General features: G+C 48.6%; 1 pseudogene; it reads left to right on the plus strand.

Annotated features, from left to right (window-relative positions):
- Positions 1 to 4,864: 4,864 nt before the first annotated feature.
- On the plus strand, positions 4,865 to 15,839 carry LOC132322449 (E3 ubiquitin-protein ligase BRE1A-like; annotated as a pseudogene).
- Positions 15,840 to 20,063: the final 4,224 nt, after the last annotated feature.

Below are 20,063 nucleotides of genomic sequence, written 5' to 3' on the forward strand. Positions count from 1 at the left end.
ACAGGGCAGACGGCATTCATGCGTGCATAAAGCCCTTTGAATTCCCAGATCCCCAAGAGAGCTTTGGGTCTCTTGGCTGGACAGAAAGGATCCGGCTCAGGCCTGTGCTCAAAGGTGGGGAACAATCCCTGCTGCAGATGCTTGCTTTGGTCTCTGCAGGCCCAGGCGGATGCCAAAGCTGCTCTTGCCATCCTTCCCCTGCCCCTCTGCCAAGGGCAAGGGGCCTCAAGGACTAAAGGAAACACAGGGAGTCAAAGGGAGACAGCTGCACCTACCTGGCTGGGGGCTCCTAGGGAAGCAGTTTCCTTGGGAATCAAGCCCTTCCCTTCCAAGGGCTTTTCCCCAAATGCGTACATGTCCTGGGGAACACCAAGACACCCTTAAGAAACCCTGGCAAGGCTGAATTGCTTGTGCTCCTTGCAGCACAGGCTCTCCAGCTCGAGCTCATCTTCCTTCCCCCGAGTCTGATTCCACGCGTGGCTTGGGGCGTGCAGCCCCGGGCCCCTCCGAAGGCGAGCTGCCCGCTGCCTCTGCACGTTCCTGAGCTCCTGCCTCTCGCTCAGGGCAGCCAAGCCAGGCTGTTGCCAGCCAGGGAGTGGAGCCCTGTTCCCACAGGAGGCTCTCTTGAGCCCCTTGCGGGACGCTCCACCGTGCATGCAGCACTTCTCCTGCCTGCCCAGAAGGTGCTTGGCACAGGAGAGGACAAGCTGGCTGGCTCTGGGCCTGGCACAGACCAAAGAAAAGGGCAGGAAGATGCAGTGGCTCTTTCGCAGCCATGCCCAAGAGAGATTGGAAGGGTCCCCTCCCTCTGCTCTCACTTGGTTTGGTTTCTGACTGGGCCTGAGGCAGTGGCTGCGATTCCTCACTTGCGGGGAGACCAGAGCTGCCAGAACCGCACCGAGCCTGCAGGCACTGCCGGACAGCGCGGTGGCCACTGGGACGGTCGCGCCTCTGAGTCTCAGCCACTCCCCTGGTGCTGCTGCTGCTTTTAGGCAAACCCAAGCCTCACTGTTAGACCATGATGGTCTCTGGTTCTGCCCTCTTGCTGTCCCTGTGCATGGATGGAGCATTGCTGTGATTTCAGAAAGCTCTTGATGAAAAACTTCCAGCATTGCAAGCTCCTCTGCCCTCCACAGATGCTTGCCAGGGAATCCCTCAAAGCTGGCTTCAGAGCATACTCAAGCTGGCTCTTCCAAAACCCAGGGTCCTTCTTACCTTCAGCGTGCTCAGCACGACCCTCAACTCCATGGTGCTGTGCAACTGAACCAGCAGGACAGGGACCTTTGCAGCATGAGCTGCCCTTGTTCCTCTTTGCCCGTGCACAGAACACAGCACGGAAGAGAACGGCAGCAGGGCCCTGCGTGTCCCCGTGTGCAAGGGTGAAGTTATGATGCTTGTATCCCCATTTGTGTGTTCTGTTTATGCTGGATATCGTGTTCTGTACCTTCAAGACTGGCTCTGAAGAGTGAATGTTGAGCTTTGGTTTTGCTATCAGCCGCTCCCCCATGGCTGGCGGGACACACAGACGGGGCAGTACATAGTACGGTTTTTGCTTTTTGCTTGGCTTTTCGCTTTGCTCTTGCTCTTGCTTCTGCTTTGCTTCTGCTTTGCTCTTGCTTTTTGCTTCTCATTCATTAGTTTAGCTAAGCAGTCCAAATTTTTCCTGGACTGTTTCTCCTTTCCCCTTTTTGGACCTACTCAAACCTGCTCCGGACTGGGACCTGGGAAACACCGAGAGTTTGCCCCCGGTGGCTGCAGCAGCTACCCCAGCACTGGAGGGACTGATAACAGAGCAAGCAGCCGCAAGAGAGACTTTCTGAATTTGTCATCATTTTTCAGAGTGGTGAAAGAGTGGTGTCGTCCAGTATTGTTCATTTTGTGTGCTGGGGCGTGCTTGGTCTGTTAAGTAAACAGGTTCTTTCCACTTCTCTCCGAGGAATCTTTCCCAAACTGGTTCGGGGGAGGGCCCGTGTGGCCTTGCTTTCTGGAGGGGCCCTCTTTTGGAGGTTTTCCTCCAAATTTGTCCCAAACCAGGACACGTGGTTACTCATCATGGAAATGAGAAATGCCCCAAAGCCAATGTCTGTTTAAAAGGGAATACATTACAGATTGCTAGAACTGAACTGCTTAGATACAGTGACCACTGCCTGTTACAAGGTGGCTACAGAATCACAACTCTGCTGACCCTATATCTAAACAGAGAAATGTCCATTTCAGCTGCCACAATTGAGTATGTTACAGGTTTCTAAGTGCTGCCTACATATCTCTGTGTGTATCTGTATGAAAAGAACCAAACATGGACTGAATTCCCTGCATATCTACAGAGCAGGAGTTGAGCGCTCCGTGGAGTCCCGGAGTTTTCTCAGCAGGCCTCTGCAGCGAGTTCTGAGCCAAGGCGTGGCTCTGCTGCCAGCCCAAATCTGCCCTTCCCTTGCCCAGCCTGAGTGCAGGTGGGGCATGTGCTGGCCATGGCCAGAGATTTCCATGGCCAAAATCCTCCAGCATTTCCATCTGCTCATGGCTTTGGGTAGCACAAATCACACAACAGCCATCGCAGCTGACAAATGGCATTTCCTGCAGGTTGCCACAGCCGCACTGCTGATCCACAAATCCACCAGAATCAATTTCAGTTGAAAAATGTCATTTATTACAAATTGCTACACCCATGCTGAAAATACAGAACTCAAGAGATCTCAATTTAAGGTAAAACCAGCAATTTATTTGAATATTACAACCAGTCTATGTAAAAATCTACCAATACCAAGTTCACTTAACCAAACTTGATTTATTGCTAGCCTCTACTATACACAACTCACTATACACAAAGATCAATTAGGCGTTTAACAACTTAATTTATTACATATTACTACAAATGTAGACCCCGTATAGAAATACAAAAATAAGCATTCCGTCTCTAAATAGCCTTAAAGTAAGAATTCACTAGATAGAGTTATGCAACTATACCCTCTATACATCTTTTAAAAGAATGAAATACATACATATATGCACATATAAAATAATTACATATATAGCTATAACAATCTAGATGTAAATATAGATTAAATATTAGAGATTATATACCTTATATACCTTATATATATATAAAAATGATATACAAACCACAACTATCTATAAATAAACAATTATTACTATGTAATTATCAATGTCTGTGTGCAAGTCCGTGTACCTTTAAAGAGCACACAAAGCAGAGGGGTCCCAGCTGCCCCATCTTCAAAGCCTCTCCCTCAGTCTCCTCCTGCCGTGCAGAGCAGCTCTCCTGGACAGGGACAGCAGATGGGACATCTGGCAAGCAAAGGGAACACTGAGTGAGTACGGGGACGTTTCCCTTGGCAGTAGCTGCACTTCCCTCAGGGGAGAGGAAATCTCAGAGCCTCCCCAGGAGGGTTAGAAAGAAAAAGCAGGCGAGCGGGCCAGGCTGTGGTGAGCGCAGCCGCGGCGGGACCGTCCCGCAGCCCCAGCAGCCCGGCACAGGCGGCACAGCTGCCAGGCCCTGCCGGCACAGCTGCCTTGGCCAAGGACAGCCCCTGTGCCGGCCGGGGCAGCTGCGCTGAGCGGCCCCAGCACGGGCAGGGCCCGCTCCTGCCCCGCCGGGCAGTGCCCACGGCCACAGCCCACGCCGCCCTCTGCAGCCGCAGCTCCCATCCCGTCTCACCGGCTCTGGGCGGCTGCATGGTGGGGAAGGAGGGCACTGCCCGCTGCGTGTGGAGCCATTGGAAGTGGCTGGGCTGATGGCTGCGCACCTCCAGCCCCGCCGCCAGCCGCTGCCTGTTGGTCCCAGTCAGGCGCTTGATGTGGAGCAGGGGGTCGGGGTAGTCACGTCAAAAGTTGAGGTTCCTGAAGTGGAGCCAGGCCCCGGCATCGCCCGGCTCATCTGAGCCAACCCAGCCCAGCACTCTGTGGAAGCCGAAGAGGTCGAGCTGCCGCACGAAGCCCCCGATGTGCAAAGTGCGTGGCTTGGAAGGAGTCTGGGGCTGGCTTGCGCCTCCTCAGAGCCTGCCCCGTGGGCATTGCCCGAGCTGAGCATCTCTTGCTCAAAGAAGGAGCGGTCGATGAGCAGCCCCTGGGCCCGGCTGTCCCAGTGCATGGAGCGGACGTGGGGACTGTTGGCCAGGCACCAGAGCTTGGCGGGGAAGGTGCTGGCGCTGAGCCCAGCGGGCTTTGTGTGTAGATTCAATAGGAACAGTTTGGTTGTTGTGCAGTGAGCTGGTGCACACACACACTGTCTCAGTTGTTTGCCAAAGTCTAACCTGGATCATTTTTGTTAATGCAGCAAAAAAGAGATGGAGGATTTCATCTGGAGGATGAAGATTGCTTTTGCAAGGAGGGTGACAAGGTACAGTGCTTCAATTTTAGCATTACAGAGCAGTGGATATTTTCCCAGTCACTGCTTGCAGTGCAGATCCTGCTGGTGTCTTTTACGGCTTAATGTTGGACCAGAATGTGTGAGTCAGCACAGGCTGGCAAAATCTCCCAGTTAGAAGACAAGGAGTAGATTGTGTCTGTTACCTTGCTCCTTGTGGGATCCCCAAAGCACCAGCTGGGCAGAGGTGCAGTATTAGAGATGTGGGCACCCTTCAAGTCAGCCTGTGCCAGAGGATCACTGACTTGTCCAGGGTTATTCCCAGCTGCAAGGTCACTGTAGCGATTTACAGTCCCCCTTAGCTGTCTTCCACTTTACATCCATTCCTCCCAACAAATCTTTTTCAAAATCTCTCTAGTTCCATGATCTTCTCTGTTTTGGGCTCTTTGTTACGGTGATGCATCAGCATGTAAAAAACCCCAAATCAAATTGACCGCGTGGATGCGTCTTTGGCCTTTTTTGGATAGTGTTCTTTCATGTTCAGGAAGAACTTGGAGAAGGTGGGAATCTGTGCACTTCAGCCACCATGTCTGGAATTGGCAATAAACGGACGGCTGGAAAGCCTGGCCCTTCTGCACCTCCGGAGAAGAAGGCAGGGGTTGAAAATTCAGGCACCACTGTGGAGACCATTAAACTTGGTGGTGTTCCTTAAACGGTATGTCTTCCTTGCATAGCCCCACTCCATCTTTTGGTTTTTTCATCTGGAGGCAGAAATGTCTCTGGGGTCAGGATGAGCCCTTCTGTGACCTGGCCTGTGTGCCTGTGCCCAGGAGGAGCTGGACATCCGGACCCTGCAGACCAAGAATCGGAAGCTGGCGGAGATGCTCGACCAGCACCAGGCCACCGAAGATGAGCTGCAGGAGCACACTGAGAAGCTGGAGCGTCGGCAGGCCACCCACGATGCCTCTCTGCTGATCATCCACCGCTACTGGAATCAGGTTGATAACAGCCTCTGTTACTTCATATACAGTTTTCTTGTCTCCCTGTACCACTGCACTCCTTTTGTTCACACCCATTCTTTATCTTGTCTTGCCTTGCCTGTCCCATCATTCAGTTGGATGAAAAGGTCCGCATCATCCTTAAATGCTTTGACCTGGACCAAGGTCTTGGAGACCTTTTGTCTGAAAGAAGAGCACTGCTGGTGCCAGAACCTGAACCAGACTCTGACAGTAATCAGGAGCGCAAAGATGAGAGGGAACGAGGTGAGGCACCTGTCTGGGGAGAGTGGGAAAAGTGGATTTCCGCTGTGGACAGTGCTGATGTTCATTTCTAAAGGCTGACAGAGACTTTTTTGGTGATTGTGAAGAGCAGTGATATGCTACCTTCTAGAACACACTTTTTTTTAACCCTTTTATGTTCCCAGGGGAAGGACTGGGGCCAGCATTCTCCTTCCTGGCCAGTCTAGCCAGCAGTGCCAGCAAGGAGATAGAATCTCAGCTGCAGGAGGGTGTGGAGTTAAGGTTAGATTTTGAATATTTTGAAAGAAACCTTGGGTGGGATATCAGCTCATGCTCGGTGTGCCTTCTGTGTGCTCTGACCAAGTCTGGCATTGGTGTAGGGAAGTGTTGCTGTCCTTGGCTGGCAGTCGAAAACTTTGTGGTAGTAGCTTTGACACTGGTGCCAGGTGAGCCTGTCCTCAGGTGCTCTAGTTTCAGCTGTCACCCTGGTGCTGTGGTTGTCACATGGTGTGATGGTGTGTTGGCCTGGTGTGTCACCCTGGGCCACCTGTTGCAGCAGGTTTATGCATGAATTTGGGCAGCATTCGGATGTCCCTGGGCATGCTGGGTTGCTGGCACAGACACAGCTGAAGTGATCTCTGGTGTGAAGGGATGGCCCACGGGTGAGAAATAGGGCAGCACTGTTAAACTGCAGAGCCTTTTGCTTATGGAGTGCAGGTCAAAGCTCTCTGTGGGTGGAGATCAGGCCCTCAGGAAGCACCTGTGGCAGAGGTCAATTAAACTGAAGTTAGACCCAGAAATCTCCTTTTCTCTTTTCTTATTTCTCTGTATTTTGCTGTTCAGGAGTAAAAACAATTTTTCATTGGTTTAATTCCTGCTGTTCAGAAATCAAAGCTTGATTTCCATTAATTTTCTTTTCTTTGTGCACCTTTCAGATATTTCACTGATGGAAGAAGCAGTAGTGGAGCTGAATGCCTACCTGTCACACAAGAATGGACCGGCTGCAGGAACTGGCTGATGTTCTTCAGGAGAAGCACAGAGTCATGTCTCAGGAGGTATAAATAGGAGAGAGAAAGAAATCTGCTTTAGGCTCCTGCTTAGCATAATTTATGGTTCCCGTGGATTGGAAGGCACTTCATTTTCTTGGATGGGCACAGGAAGAGCATGGTTTGAAAGTTACGAAAAGGGTTGTTGCTGTGGAGAGCTGTAGATAGATTTTCTGTAGAAATCAGATTGATTTGCTTGTTACATCACTAAAGGAAAGGATAGAAGTATTTCAGGGAACTGAATGGATTTAACTTTTAAAGAAGAGGGGAGAGCAGGGAAACTGGGGGCACGTGATGCTGAGGTGGCTGTGTAGACACCTGGAACAGTGGAGGTGACATTCCTGTCATTCTCAGTTCCTTGGTTTCTCTGTGTAATTTGACAGTGTAATGATATCAGTTACAGGATGATCCTGGCTGTTACAGGATTCCCATTAGTAGCAGCATATGTTGGAGAGATTTCAGTTGATTTAAAAATTGTGTTTATGCTGGTCTTGCACAGCGTTAGACCTCTGAGCACTTAGGTGCTCTGTAGAGCAGATGGACGTAGGGATTGAAAAGATTAAAATCCAAAAAAGGCTTTGAATCCACTGAGGTGGCTGCCTCTGTATTCTGCCAGATATTACCAGCTTCCTGCTCTTTCTCCATTTTCAGTTTTGTCTTAATTTTGTTGCTGTCTTGAGATTTAGCCAGTGTAAAATTCAGTTTGCGGAAAAGTCTGTCACCACAGCAAAAGATGAAAAGCACATGATGAGTAAGAGAAAAATGACTCCAGAGCAGTGGCAGGAAAAGCTGACTCTATGCAATGTGCTGGCTGAAGCACTCCTTTGATTGCAGTTCTCCAAGCTGCAAGAGAGGGTGGAGACAGCAGAATCCCAGTTGTCTGTCCTGGAGACCATGACTGATGACCTTCAGTGGGACATTGACAAGATCCACAAGAGTGAGCAGAGGCTCAGCCGCCACCTGGCCGACGTCCTGGAGCGAGTAAGCGCCGGCCGGAGCCCTGGGATGTGGGGGTAGTGTTGGACTCTGGTGTGTGACATCCTCTCTGGGACTTTGCTGTGTGACATCCTCTCTGGGACTTTGCTGGGAGAGCTGAGAATCTGCAGTGCTCCTTCTTTGGTCTTGGACCTGCTGCATCAGTCTTGTCAGTGTTTCATTGGGTCTTGAGGAAATGTCTTGCATTTTTTGCAGGTAAATTCCAAAGGCTACAAGGTGTATGGAGCTGGGAGCATCCTCTGTGGGGGAACAATCACCATCAATGCCCGCAAGGTGAGGTCAGGAGCTTGGTTGTGGGCGAGGGGAAGAGTAAATGGAAGGAGAACAAGGGCCACAGTTTGAACAGAATTTGAATACTTATTTTGTATAATTTTTAGATCCCGTGCCACAAAGCTGGGTGACTCTGGGCAAGCCATTTTGTCAGTGTATGAGTTTTCTATTTAAGAAACAGCTGGTGGAATTAGACTCTGTCTGGCTTGGTCAAGTTACCTGACTGCTCAGGGTGTAGCTGCTGGTACTGCGTGAACAGATGGTTCATTAGCACTCTCAGGAGACACATTAAGAGAAGGATTGACAAGCAGTTTATCCCAGCAGTTTGAGGAGATGAACGCAGAGCTGGAAGAGAAGAAAGAGCTTGCTGGGAATCGCCTTCATGAATTGGAGGAACTAGGTCAGGATGTTGAGGAAGTAACAACACAGAATGAAAAGCTCAAGGTGAGACGTGTGTAGGTGTGTGAGGATGAAGGTGTTCTGTGGGATGGGCTGCCCTCAGCTTTGCAGCGCTGTGTCTGCAGAAATCCTCATTGCAGCGTCTGTTCGGAGCCTGCTGTTGAGCTGTGTTCCACTTTGCTCCAGGTACAATTGAGCGAGTCTGTGGCTCCACTTGCAGCTCAGTGCGTTGGTGACAACGCGCGGCCAGCGCTGGAAATTGTGATTGTTTCCTGCCCGTGTCCCGTTCTGACCTTGGAGTCCATTTAACCAGATCTGGTTAAAACTGTTTTCATCTCTTTACAAGTAGTGATCCCTCTTCCACTTTCCCCACGTCCTGTGCAAGTGGAACCAGAGAACAGAAACAATCAGGGAACTTGTGTGGGGAGACAGGCTCTTGAAAGAGTCAAAGAATTTCTGTCTTCCCCACTGTGGGGGATGTATAAATAGGAGACAGCCTGTGAGTCTGTGATGTTTTAAAAGTGGTAACACAAGAAGCTGTGACGCTGTGGTAAATAAGTATATGGTGGAGAGAATAATCCAAATGTCATCTTAGTGGTCCGTGCCAGTTACAAGAAATGTCTGTCTCACGAACTTAAATCCAGAGATCTGATGCTGAAAACTGTCTTGAGGCACCTCTGAATTCTGTTTATCCCCATGAGTTTGTTTAGGGAGAAGTGGTCTTTAGCTTACAGGGGTTTTTTTCCCCTGCTGTTACTTTTAAGCTGAATGCATGTATATATGTGTCTCTTTCACTGCTGCTAGTCACAATAATTTGCGAACTTTTTCTCCTAGGAGTTCAGTTCTATACCTCTGGGTTTATTTTATTTCTCTTTCTTTCAGTGATTATGTTTTACTGGTAGAAGGCTGACCTAATGTCTACTTGCATGTGCATTTTCTCTGTTCTCTCCTACTTTTCTATGTGTCCGTCTTTACTGATCTGGGTGTTTACAATTTACTATGTTTTCCAAGTTCATATCTTTGAGAGAAACTATTTCAGGACCCAAGAGTGAAAAACTTCCCTCGTGGTTGCGCGAGAGAAGCAGCCCAGCGCATGAAGAGAACACAGACACTTTTTAAGGTTGGTACTGAGTCGTATCACTTGGACCTACTTCACAGCAGTGCTATTCAAGTTCTACTTTTGTCTTTGCTTGTGGCAGCTTGATTTATTGTTCTGTCTTGAGAGACAGAAACCAAATGCAAAGGCAAGGGAATCATTTTCCTTTTTGTGGCATTTTCTTGTGTCCCACCCAGGATGAGCTGCGAGGGGCAGTGGAAGAGGCTGTGAAGGAGAGCCCGGAGTACCGCTGCGTGCAGTCCCAGTTTTCTGTTCTGTACAAGGAGAGTCTGCAGCTGAAGGCACACCTTGACGAGGCCCGCACGCTGCTCCACGGCACCCGCGCCACGCAGCAGCGCCAGGTGGAGCCGATGGAGGTAACACCTCTGCTCCCCCAGCCTGGGAGCTCTGTCGTGCCCCCAGCCATCACTGCTGGCTCTGTGTGCCTCTGCAAATGCTCAGGAAATAGACGCTGCTGGCAATAAGTCAGGCTCTGGTGGTACCTGATATTGATGAGGTGAGAGATACTCCAGGTTCAAAGCACCGAGTTCTGTTTCCTTTTTGCTCCTCAGAGGGATGAGGTCAGCCTTCACAAGAAGCTACGCACGGAGGTGATTCAGCTGGAGGACACCCTGGCACAAGTCCACAAAGAGTATGAGATGTTGAGGATAGAGTTTGAACAGACACTTGCTGCCAGGGAGCAAGCAGGTATGGTGGTGTTCTGCTGTGCCTAAAAACAAATACCACCTAGCCACCAATGCCCATTAGGGGCTACAGTGCACTGGGATGCGTGGCTTGATTCTTTGTTACTGTTAAATACTTGTTCCAGCAGGTCTTCCCATCTCAACAAACAAAGCTCTTCACCTGTTTTATCGGGAGGCCAGTTCCATGTTATCGGACTTCTTTCATAAGATGCTGCATAATAGATACATTTTGCTAACGCTTTGGTTTATGACAGGGTATTTTGCATTATTAAAAATGACTTGTGGGGGGAAGATTTATTTCCTAGTCGGTAAGGACAATCTAGATAGCAAAGCAGTATTTCTTAAATTTCATCAGAGGAAATAAATGACATCTGAAGTTGCATTTAAATCAGATTTTTTTTGTAACAGGCCACGTTTCCCTTAGGATCATGGGTATAAAAAGAATGTGAAATGGGAACTTAAGGCTTGTGAATTTGCAAAGAATGATGGTTGCGTATAAAACTGGCATGACTTTCCTTCTGCAAATGTTTTGTGTTGCTCTGTTACGTGGCAAAATGGTGATAGTCTTATTTTGTTCTTTGTCATTGTCACTGAGCTTGTTTTCCATCTCCATGAAAGTCCTCAAGAAGGTTGACAGAAGTGTGGTTTGTTGCAGAGGTGTTTCTGCTTTTGCAGGCCCCATTAATCGGGAGATGCGTCCCCTCAGCAGCAGCCTCCAGAATCAGAAGCACCAGCTGAAGGGAGAGGTGCTGAGATACAAGCGCAAACTGAGAGAGGCCCAGTCTGACCTGAGCAAGGTAACACAGCAGGAGATGCCAAAAAAGAGGAGAAAGTGCTTAGGAGAAGGGGGAATGCTGTCACCCTTGCCAGGAGCACCAACCCTTCTGATACGCTGTGCAGGATGCAGTGAAATTTTCTGTGGAGCTCTGCGCTCTGCTGCTTCCTTTGACCAAACAAATGCTCCTCCTTTCTAGCTGTGTGGTGCTCCATGAAAAGGGGCCATGGAAGCATGGATCTGGGAAGACAAGGGAGAAGGGGGTGAGGAAGACTCCTGGCAAAGAACTTAAAGGTTTGTTTTCTTGGTCATCTCTCTTGCTGTTCCAGGCCAGATCCGCTCTCGCGGTGGCAGTGCTCTTCTCCAGTCCCAGTCCAGCACTGAAGACACAAAGGAGGAACCTGCAGAGATCAAGCAGGAGCCTGATGATCCTTCTGCCCAAGGGACTGTTCCCAAGGCTGCTTCTGAAGATGTTAATGAGATGAAGGCCAGGTGAGATGAAGAGGAATGGGAGTGGGAGAGACAGGAAAGAGAGAGGGAGCGAGAGAAGGAAAAGGAGAAGGAGCGAGAACAAGAAAAAGAGAAAGAGAAGGAAAAGGAACGAGAGTGGGAAAAGCAGAAGGAATCTGAGAAGGAGAGAGAGTCCAAAGAGAAGGAGAAAGGGAAGCATGAAGATGGAAGAAAGAAGGAGGCTGAAGTGATCCAGCAGCTGAAGGCTGAGCTCAAGGAAGAGTTGCTGTTTCTCCCTTTCCTGTGGGAGCAGTGCCCAAGCCTGGGGTGTTCACGTGGTCTTGCTTTTCCAGGATCAGCATGACTGGAGTTTGGAACCAAGAGAGTTTCTTGACACCCTCTGTATCTGATTGTGATGTGGTCAGGGCAGTAGCCTAAAGCATGAATTACCAAAGCAGATACTTCACGGTGTGGGTCAAGTAATGTTGATTTGTTGCTGTCATAACAATAGCATAGAAGTTCACAGCAGCAGGTTATTAATAGAGGAGACAGCAGTTCCCCCTTGTGGATGGTTCCCAAAGCAGAGGTGGATAGTTTGTAGCTTATTGTTAGGATGCCTATTTCATCTCCAGCTCACTTCTTGCATTTCAACCCGTGTGTCTGAACATGTTTTATTTCCAGCCTGTATTCAGCTGCTGTTTGATATTAGCAGGATAAGATGACCCAAGGATGACTCCATATCCATGTGGGAGATTAGAGAATATTGCTAGGCTGGGGTGCTGGCTGTGTAACAGCGGCTTTGCTGCTGTGTTCTCACTGTGGTCTGTCTCCCTTTCTCTAGGAAGGTCCAGGAGAACCAGGAGGAGATGAAACTGTTGCTAGGTATGTATTGCTCTGCCCCCAAAGAGCAGAGAGACAAAGTGCAGCTCATGGCAGCTGAGAAGGCAAAAGCTGAGGTATTTCTGATTTCTCTTCCTTTTTTCTTTTTCATGTGGTACTTAAACTTCTTTTCAAGTACTCTGCAGCAGAACTGTGTTGTTTCTCTCCTCAGAACTGAGGATTGTTTGTCTTCTCAGCTCTGTCACTTTTAGCTATTGGAATGGTCTGGTGATAAACAGGGGCTGGGTGCTAGTGCAGGCACACTCACACAACAATCTCTAGGTTCATTGGCACAGACCCATTTGCAGCTCTCTTCAGTTCCAGCATGTCCCTCTCTTTGGGACCCCTGTGGTTCCAAGCCCCTCTTGCCTTCTTCACAAGCAGGTCTCACCTATAGGCAGCACTTCCTCTGTGCAGCACACACACGTGGGGTAGAGTTCAATTACATGGCTCTACTTAGGAAAATGTGTAAGGAAAAGATACAAGGAGATAGGACAGGACAGGCTGTGGTGATCATGGGCAAGGCTGAGCCAGACAAATGTGTACTGAGTGCCCATATTTCCCACGGGACTGGCTCCTTTTATATCCTTCTCTGTCTAAGCCCAAATTGTTCATCCTTGGTCTCCATTTTCCTGCACATTGCTCTGGATTTGAGCAGCTCTTGATTGCCACAGCTGTCCCAGTTCAGGAGCCATTCCTGCTTTACAGTGTCATCAGTTACCAAGTCCCAGCTGACCTTCCTGGAGGTGCTTCCTGTAGTTTTTTGGAAGCTGTTGTGACTGGAGAGGTTTGCTTCCTCTCTTTGTATTTGTTTTGTCAGGTTTGTGTCTCTGTAGACTTTATTTTGGGTTTTCTCCTTCTCCCACACTCAGATAACCTTGATGGAGTAAGGGTTTTTACACTCCTGTGTGCTCTCGTCAGTTAGTGTGACTGACCAGGTTTCATTCTCATCACTGCCTCCCTTACCATTTGTCTGCCAAATTTGTATCTCTGTATGTTTTATTTTACCTCCTCCTTTTCCTGTTATCTCCTGCTTGTCTGGAAGAAGGTCCTTGACCAGATGGCCTTAAAGGAGCAGATGCTCTCTGAGCCCATATCCATCCATGTACAATTGCAGAAGACTGATGTTCCTAGTCTGATAAAAGAAGCTGTGAAATTTTCAAAGGTGTGGAAGTCAAGATCTTGGGCCTGCAGCCCATCTCAATGGTACATCTGCCTGTACTACTCTGTCAAAACAACCTGGGGTTTTTTGCCATGCTTTGAAGGCAGTCCTGAGCGTTTCAGAGAATTTTGGAGAAAAAAGGCTCTGAACAATGCTCAGGGCATATCCTTGTGTTTAGTGTTGTTTCTGGTTGGTTCTTGTAGCTTGAAGAACTGAGGCAGAGGGTGAAAGAATTGGAGGACAAGGAGAAAAAGGAGAGTAAGAAGATGGCTGATGAGGATGCCCTCTGCAAGATCCAAGCAGTGGAAGAACAGATTGAATATTTACAGAAGAAACTTGCCATGGCTAAGCAGGTGAGAAATTCCTGATGAGTTTTCTTTTGGCTGGGGCAACTGGAGGAGCTGCCTTCAGGTTACATCCAGGAAGAGAGAAGGAATTGATATCTGTGTGGGCCAGAGATGGGAGCTTGGTGCTGGTTTACCAAAGGGGAAGAAAACTGAGCAAGCAAAAGAACCAGCAGCAAAATAACCTCCTCCAGCCTCAGCTCTACGATATCACGGGCAGGCCATGGTGGGAAATGTTTGATAACAATTAAGCATTAAATAAACAGTTAAACATGTGAGCTTGGTGAAGCACACAGAAGAGAATTTGCTTTATCAGCCATTAGGGAAAGAGATTACAATTTCTTTTTAAGAATTACTACCTCCTCAGTTCATCTAGTGAATATGTTTGCATGGAAGTGGTACAATCCTTCTGCTAAAAAAGGCTCAATCCAATGAGAGAGCAGGACCACCTCAGCAGGATAGAGGCAAGCCAATGAACTGACGTGTGCTTTCTCAGACTTTGGATTCTTGTTATTGCAGAAGAGAACTGCTCTACCTTGTCAGTGCTGAAGTGGCCAAAGTGAGTTGAAGGAGCTTGGCAGCCTGTTAGTTGGAAGCTGTCGAGCTGCCCACATGTAGAATTTTTGGCCTGGTGTTACCTGACAGCTGTTCAGCTGCTGGGAATTGGGTGTTGGTTTCTGCCCAGCTCTGGCAAGGACTGTGTCAAACCTGATTCTGCCAGACAAGTGACAGGTGACCATCTTTTCTCTGCACCTTCAGAGTATCTCTGCTGTGGTGCAGACTTGTAGGGAATTCGTTTTCCTGGTTGTTGGGATAATGGTGTTCCCTGACACCAAGAATCTTCCTCCATCTTCGCTAGCTTTGGTGTCTCTGAATAAAATGTTCAGGCTCACTCTAGGGGGTCCAGGGCACAGTTTGGCCAGAGCCTTTGATGCTTTTGCAGGAGGAAGAGGCCCTGCTGTTGGAAATGGATGTCACAGGCCAAGCCTTTGAAGACATGCAAGAGCAGAACATCCTGATGCAGCAGCTGCGGGAGAAGGATGATGCCAACTTCCAGCTGATGTCAGATGGTATCAAGTCCAACCAGATCCATAAGCTGCTGAAAGAGGAAAAGGAGGAGCTGGCAGAGATGTTTTGACACTGAGAACACAGGTAATAGGGAAAAAGGAGAGAGGACAAGAGAGCTGGTGGGGAGATGGAGGTGTGGGTTATCTATTTCAGGCAGCTGCCCACAAGCGTTTGTTCTCTCCCCCACTGAGGGAAAGGGGAAAGAATCGGAAGGGACAAAGTGAGAAAACAGGTGAGCTGAATAAAGGCAGCTGAACAGTTAAAGCAGAGATGTCCATACAAGCAAAAGGAGAAATGAATGAATTGGTTATTTCCTGGGGCAGGCAGGAGTCGAGCCATCTCCAGGAAGGCAAAGCTTCATCAGGCCTTCTTGTTGTTTAATAAATGCTGCAGCTCTGAACATCTTCCCACTGCCTCCTTTCCACCAGCTGTTATTGCTGAGCACAGCACTGTAGGGTATGGAGCACCCCTTGGGCCAGCTGGATCAGCTGTCCTGGCTGTGTGGCATCCCAGCTTCTTGGGCACCCTGAGCCTACCTGCTGGTGGGCAGCATGAGACACAGAAGGTCTTGTGCTGTGTAAGTACTGCTCAGCAGCAGCTAAAACTGTGCTGTGTTTCTGACAGTGTTTTGCTCCAAAATGCAAAACATAGCAGCATGGGAGCTGCTCTGAAGAGAATTACCTGTCCTCACCAGAATCAGTCCAGGATGGAGTGTTCCTCTCACCAGCGTGGGAATGCATCAGGATTCAAAGGGGCCTGTCATTGTAGGAAGCTGAGGCTGCTGTATGAGCATTACAATGTCCTGGGGGTTCACTGCTATGGAGAGCAGGCGGGTGAGGAAAAGTGGGAAGTCCTTTTCCTGTTGTGTGTCTGTCTGTGTCTGTCTGTGTGTCTGTCTGTGTCTGTCTGTGTGTCTCTGTGTCTGTCTGTGTCTGTCTGTGTCTGTCTGTGTGTCTCTGTGTGTGTCGGTGTCTCTGTGTGTCTCTGTGTGTCTCTGTGTCTGTCTGTGTGCCTGTGTGTCTCTGTGTGTCCGCCCCAAGTGCAATGCTGCCTTTGGGTCCAACGAGTTCCACAGGATCTACATCGGCTGAGGCCCTCTCAGAGCCCCCGCTGGTGCCGAGCCGGCCTCCTTCCTTTCCCTCCTTTCCCTCCTTTCCCTCCTTTCCCTCCTTTCCCTCCTTTCCCTCCTTTCCCTCCTTCCCTCCCTCAGCTTCTGCTGCCTGAGCTGCAGTGTCTCCTGGGAGGGGCCTTCAGGGTCTGGAAAGAAACAGCTCTGGATCTTGATTCCTTTCTTGGCTTTGTGCCTTTGGTCTTGCCCTCGGTTTTTGTGTGTTCTTTGTGTCTGAGAGGAAATTTCCCATCCCTTGCTTTCACACTGCCAAGGTGGGGGCATGCAGCTGAAGTGCTGCCTAGGTGGGATAGAAGCTGAGCTGCAGCAGAGATCAGTGAGAGCTTCAGTTGAGGGCTCTGCTAATTAAATCCCATCAAGGAATGGCACTGCTCCTGGGAGGGAAGAGTTTCCCAATTAACAGGCCCCAGAGAGGCCAAGGAACTGAATCTGTAGACTCAGTGGAGCAACTCCTCAGGTACCTGTGTATCTTCCTGAGCCAGGGCAAGAACCCCTGAGGGCTGCTGCACTAGGAAACCCTTGCCCAAACTCACACATCTAAATATCCAGAAGAGGAGAAAGGAGAGATCTTGGAGACCCTTAGAAAATAGCATTCCACTGACGAGCCCTGGTTGATGTGCTCACCTTCTCCTAGGCTGAGGCATTGCTGTCATTGTCCTTCTCAGAAAAGGACTTTTGGTGGTTCCTTTGCTGCAGCTTTACCGCAAAGATTAACCTTGTTATGTACAAATTCTTACTGAAGCTCTTGTTTGGTTTATTTTTCTGGTACTGCTGCCTCTGGTACTGTCTGTTCTCCCATCCTTTGTCCAGTTCTTGGAAACGTTTCTTGCGAGCTTTAAACTGCAGTAGAGACACATGATTTCTTCCTTCCTCTCCTTTCAAAATATGCTCAGCTAGAGCAACTTTTGTCCCTTTGGCTGTATCCCCAGCTTATTCCTGACACAACAGGAGCGCCAGGATGCTGCATTTTGTCACGGCTGCTGGGAATTTTGTCAGGGATGTCATGTGGCTTGGAGTTTCAGTGCTCCCTGACCTGGAGGCTGCATTGGAAGTCTGCTCCTCAAATCAAAAGAGGAAGTTGTTGATCTGTGTCATTTCTTCCTAGGGTGTAGTGTTTTCCCTGTAAACCTAACTTGCATGGAAGGTGCACCTGTCAGAGGTTTGTCTCCTGGATGTCCCTTCCCTGAAGCATGGAATCTCCTGCCTTCCTCCATTCCCTCCCTGCAGGGAATACTAGGTCCAAAGTGAAAGGAATTCATCACATGCTCTTACACTATTCATTATCTTGGTGGAAACATTCAGAATATATGAGTAAAGCCTTGTAAATGATGAGGAATCCTGAAAAGTGAGAAGGAACACGGCATCCTGCCTTTCCAAGGGGAACCTGGGCTGCTGAGAGCTCCTGCCCCAGTGTAAGAACTGTTAGAAGGAATGAGAGTAGAACCTGCTCCCCTTCCCCTGGAAGTTGCTCCCGGGATTACAGGTTCTGGCAGCAAGTTGGCTAATGAATGGTGTGGTAATGCTGCTGGTAGATTTTGGGGTACAAATGCTTCTTCATCTCAACAAGGACCTGGCTCAGGAACAAACTGTCTGCATCTTCACACAGCTTTGCTACAGCAGCAAGAGTTCCTTTTACAGCTGAGAGCAGCAGCCTGAACTGAACAGCCCCAGCAGAGCTGCAGAGCCCCTCTGTCCCTCCCCAGCCTCTCTTGTATCCCCTTTCTACTGAAATTGAACTCAGTGTGCACACTGCCTGGGTTGGCTTCCCTCTGCTCCTGGCAGGAAATGGATGCTTCAAACAATCTGCATCAGTTTCACAGAGGAGTTTTTGGAACCTCCTGTCCTCCCTTAGCAAGAAAAATGGCTTGGTTTTGTTCTAAAGTAATAGCTTATTTCAAGCTGATTTCTGAAAGAACTGAGTTTCTCTGTGCTTTTAATTAAACCACTGAGAAACAGAATGGATGGAAACAGTTAAAATTTTTCAGGACTAGTAAGTATTGGGGCAAAGAAGTGAAGCGGTGGTGTTATTCTTTATGAAAACATTCTCTAAATTCAGTGTCTTGGGCAAGAAAGAAGAGCCTTGTCTCCAGTCTCCCATGCAGCTTCAGATCCTCCCCTGTGCCACAGTCTGCAGGCACTGGTGTGCCTGTGGTATTCCCCTTCCCACAGAGGCCCACAGCAATCCCCTGTCCCCAGGGGATCAGGCTGGAGCAGTGGCTGAACAAGAAAATAACATGCCAAAATATGTCTCTGTTAGGCAGCAGTCACTTGGGTCTTTTCTGAAAAGGCACAGCTGGTGGTGCAGTAATTCAGAGCAATCCCTGTGCTGCATTTGACATGGGAGAAGCTCCTCAGAGAACCACCAGAAATAACACTTGCTTAACAGTAGTTATTAGGTGGTTGACATGTTTCCATTTCTAGTTTTGCTTTTAAATGAAGTCAGATTTGTTGAAGGATTTGGTGTCTGGAGCTTTGAAGAACAACATTTTTGTTGAAGGTATGATTAACATTTTCGGTCTGGGCTCATGTGTGTGGAGATAAGGCCATAAAAGCCTTGATGAAAATAATTATAAAATTGGACTGAAATACGTTTTTCCTTGTGTTTTAATGAAAAGAACAATCCTCATCTGTTCTAAACTAGTGATGTTGGAGGTTGTGAGGTAGAAAAAGCTAGAAATTTTTCTAGAAATCTGATTATCTAAAGGGGAGAGGGAGGGGAAGGAAAGGCAACAGAAGTAATCAAGAACACCCCGGGCAACCCCTGCAGGTGACTGGAGATACAGGGAGGGTAAAAATTACTTTGGTGATTTATCTGGGAGAGCACAGTTAAGAGGCAGCGTTACAAACTTTCTTTTTCTGTGTAATATGGGATGTGTTGAGAAGTGGTTTTTAAAAATTGGTAGAAACCCTATTTAAAAAGCACAGTCAGTTGGGTTGATGCAGTGTTTATTCAGATGCTGAACAGCTTACCCTTCCTTGCCCTCATCACCCAGAAGGGAGAGAGCTCCATTGAGTACATTGCCTCTGAAACCACAATTCTCATTCTTCATCCACAGGGTGGTTTTGGTGACTCCTTTTGGTTTTGATGGGACCTTGCTATGGGAATAAGTCATGGTCCAGAGCCCCTTGAGTCGCCTCATCTGTGAGAAAGGACCTTACTGTCATCTTAAGACAGAGAATATTAAGGGAGTAGTTTCACACTGGCAAATATTTTGCTTTTTGAGGTAAATACTGATTTACAGTAGTGCCCCCTCTCCCCTCTCATCCTTGTCCTGTGCCACTGTGAGTCCATCCCTTCACCTGTCAGTGCAGTATTTGCACGGCTTCTCCCTGGGAGGGGCTGGAAGCCCAGCCTAGGCTCCCAGGCAGACAGAAGTGATGGGTTGGGTTTTGCCAAGGTATTTTAAGCGGGGTGAGTTCCTTCACCACAGCCTCAGAGCAGCCACACCTCCGTTTGTGCTGACAGAGCTGAGGGAATGGTGCGTGGTGGGTTTGCCACCAGGAATTTGTCTTGTGAGCCTGTGCCAGGAGGGAAGGGACTGCCAACACAGAACAGCACCTGCCATCAAGAGGCATCCGTGAGGAGCCTTCACATGGACAGAGACTAGAGCCACACAGAACACAACAAAAATGTACCAACAAAGGGACATACTGCCAATGAACAGGTTAAACCTTTTTTTTGGTATCTTTTTCTCTTTTGTTTTTTTTTTTTTAATTAATGCACAGAAAGGGCTGAAAAAGTAAAACCTCACTGTACTGTCAAGTGGAGAAACGAGGAACTCTCATTGGGATGCTCCTTGTCTCTCCTGTCCCTTGGGAATGGCTGGTGTTTTTCAGGAGAAGAAGAAACTTGCTGTGAAAGGAGGAGAACTCAGGAGGGTGGCAGTGGCTGTGGGCTGCTGCAGTTCTGCTCTCCTGAAGAGCTTATTGCCTGGTTTATTTTTGCAGCCCTTTCTGGCATTACAAAAGTGTGTTACAAATTTTCCAGAGGAAGGGGAGAAAGGAAGAAAAGGGCAAGGGCACAGATATGCTGGCCTAGGGCTCTGCTGTTCTGTTTGTCGTGCATACTCTTCCAGCTCTGATTTCCTGTCCATGGCAAGTTGCAGCTCCTGCTTGATGATTTCGATCTGCTTCTCCAGCTCTGTCAGCTCTTGCAGCACCGAGGTCCTCGCAGTGTTGAGAGACT

The sequence above is a fragment of the Haemorhous mexicanus genome, chromosome Z (assembly GCF_027477595.1).
Source record: "Haemorhous mexicanus isolate bHaeMex1 chromosome Z, bHaeMex1.pri, whole genome shotgun sequence".
In the NCBI taxonomy this organism is placed as follows: Eukaryota; Metazoa; Chordata; class Aves; order Passeriformes; family Fringillidae; genus Haemorhous; species Haemorhous mexicanus.